Source organism: Nicotiana attenuata, unplaced genomic scaffold (genome assembly GCF_001879085.1).
Source record: "Nicotiana attenuata strain UT unplaced genomic scaffold, NIATTr2, whole genome shotgun sequence".
Classification (NCBI taxonomy): domain Eukaryota; kingdom Viridiplantae; phylum Streptophyta; class Magnoliopsida; order Solanales; family Solanaceae; genus Nicotiana; species Nicotiana attenuata.
The window spans coordinates 238119-241512 of NW_017671715.1; positions in this window are offsets into that span (position 1 = coordinate 238119).

Sequence of the window (3394 nt, forward strand, 5' to 3'; positions counted from 1 at the left end):
AAGCACGAAGGGTGTTACTGTGCCATGTGACTTGATATCTTGGATACACTTCTTATACTAGAAAAGATTGTAAACCTTTTACTGTAATTCCTGCCAGTAATTGTTGACTGTCTCACAGAGTTGTACACGGTACTTTTGTCTATTATGCTTTGAACTGCCTATACTGTTAGTCTAATGTACAGTTATAACAAATAGCATCTTTTCAACTAAAAGCCTCATTACTACTTCGACGAGGTTAGACAAAATACTTACTAGTACATGGGGTCGGTTGTACTGATACTGCATGTCACGACCCAAAATCCACTAAGGGTCGTGATGGCGCTGGACACCATTGTCGGGCAAGCCAACACCAATTTACTAGTAATTTCTTGTTTTAATATTTTTGAAATCGTTTCCTTTATACATTAAACAATGAGTAATGAATTTCACTGAATAGATATTGATGTCTTTAACAAACTTAATATTAAATAATCCCATAATCATCCCAGAACCCGGTGTCACTAGTGCATGAGCAATCACTAAGAAATCAAATAAAGTACAATAATTGGAGCAGGTCCATAGTGTCAAATGTGACATGTGTGCAAAATTTGGGGTCAATCAGACGTGATTTGATAGGTTTCGGCATCGATCGTGAAAGTTTGAAGTTTCAAGTTCATTAATTCTTGGATTGAGGTGTGATTCGTCGTTTCGATGTTGTTGTATGTGTTTTGAGGCCTCGAGTAAGTCCGTGTGATGTTATGGGACTTGTTGGTATGTTTGGACGTGGTCCCGAGGGGCTCGGGCATGTTTCGGATTGATTTCGGTCCATTTTCCTTCATTGTTGCATTGTTGGTCTGCAGAATTTTGGGGCTTCTAGTTTCGTTAATCGCGATCGCGGAGTACAGATCACGATCGCGTATGGTTGTTGGGTGGCTGAATAGTATGTGTTCATCGCGTTCGCGAGTCAGGAGCTGCGTTCGCGTAGTGGGAAAGATGGCTTGAGGATGTCAGGCGTTTGTTCTTATGGATCGCGATATGCTATGTGCGATCGCGTAGCTCCAGGGGTTTTGTTCACCGCGTTCGCGTTCTTGGTGTTGCGTTCGCATAAGAGGAATTTTAGATGGTGAGCAATTGTTCTATGCGAACGCATGGAATTGTCCGCGTTCGCGAAGTGTAAAGCCTGGGCAGATTATAAAGTACTTTATTTCGAGGGTTTCGGCCATTTTTATATTTTTGGAGCTATAGAGCTCGGATTAAGGCGATTCTTGAAGAAATTTTCACCATATGAGTTGGGGTAAGTGTTTTCTACTTGGTTTTGGTTATATTCCATGAATCTATCTTTGATTTTAGCTTTTGGTTGATGAATTTTAAAGAGAAAATCGGGGTTTTGGCCTAAAGTTTCATACTACGAATTTTTGAGTTTTGAACATCGATTTGGAGTCGGAATTGAGTGAAACTAGTATTATTAGACTCGTAATTGAATGGGTTTTCAAATTTGTGAGTTTTGTCGGGTTTTGAGGCGTGGGCCCGGGTGTGATTTTTGGCCGGATTTGAGATTTGATTTAGGATTCGATCTTTATCATTTGGAATTATTTCCTTAGGCTTTATTTGAGGTATCTTGGTTTCTTTTGGCTAGTTTTGAGTCGTTTGGAGGTCGCTACGCACGTGATGGCATATTTGGAGCATCGCTTGGATTGCTCGGCATTGCAATTGGCTTGTTCGAGGTAAGTATTTTGCCTAACTTTGTTGAGGGAATTTTTCCTCCTATTTGTCATTGACTGCGATATGCGGGGGTGATACATATATGAGGTGATAAGCGTATATGTATGTGTTGGGGTTAATCATGCTCGAGGGTAGATTGTACTATAATTGTGTCTTGTAGAATTACGTAACTTCCTTGCTTTATGGCTCACTTGATTTACCGATATTAAGAACTTAGTATAAAATGTTAGAAATCAAGACTTAGCCTAATATAACTTAATCAAATTTGATAGAATTCGAAAAATACATTGATGTGTCTAGTTTGGTCATCTCTATGCGTAATCATTACTACATTGCTACTGTCGATATTTTGAGATGCTGGATTCTATACTTGTGTCGCTGATTGACGAGGCCAATGTGTATTGGAATTTCTTGCTCGTACTCTGTCACATTCTAATATAGTTTAAGAAACGTCCCACAGAAACTGGATAATCTATGCTACAGATTTGTAATATTTTAACTAATATTTGAGAGAATCAAATTGATGAAAAGTGAGTGAGGTTTATAACTTGTTAGTTACTTAAACAAAATAAAGATATATATATTATGCTTGTGATTGTTTCAACAACATGGATATTCGAAAGAGAGTAAGAGAAAGCTTGTTGAGAGAGAGAGAAATAGAAAGAAATGATAGCTTCTTATTGAAAGATCCCCCTTTACAACATTGGGATTCTCCTTTATATAACAAGAGAACCCCCTCAAAAAATAATAAAATAATACTGGGACAGGTCACGTGCTTTCGAGGAGACGACGAGACTCAAGGGCATACTTTCGCTCTGACATTCTTAGGTCGTCCCCTCTACTTCAGCTATTGCTTGGTCGGAGGTCATTGCTTACCATAGTGGGCATAATTTGACCCCCTACAGATAGCCCTCCGTTCGTTGGTGACGTAACGAAGTGCGTCGCCGATGCACGGAACCATGATCCTCGTACTAGGAAAATTTTGACCATGTTTGGAGACAACGACGTGGGGGGAGGGGGGGGGGCGATCGTTTGAATTTGTCGATCTATTGGCGCGCAATCCCTTCCCTGAGATGATGTCACCATATGCAGGCGTCATCATTACGCGTGTTCCCGAGGAAGTACAAAAGGTGTTCTGATGCTTGGTTTCCCGCGCCTGTTTGGGGTTTTGCCTCTTCGATTTCAACACTACCCAACCCTATAAATAGGGAAAGGGTTCAACTTAACCTAACTTTAGATCATCTGCAAACGTTTTCCAACTATTTCAAGAAAACGCTTTCTTTTTACGAAAAATCACCGCTTCCCTGAAAGTACACTTGTGGTTGCGTAGTACATCACTCCTTAATTGGAAACCATGACAAAATCTAAACGGGATAACGCTCCGGGGGTTCGTAATAATAAATCATCTGACATACCGCCTCCATCCGGCGGCGACAAGGGAGAGAAAGGGGAGGATCTAACCCCTCTTACCGTAGATAACGTGCTCCCGAAGCAACTCCTTATTAGGAGGGACTTTCAAAGGGATTCTCCCGAACAACCTTGGGATAAATATGAGTTAAAACAAACTGATTTAGATACTCTTCGTGCGTCGTATGATATACCCGCTCACGTGGAGATGGGTTTAGCAGGAGCGGACTACACGAAAACCCATAGATCGGGATACTGTACGTTTTATGAATATCCCTTTTTGATC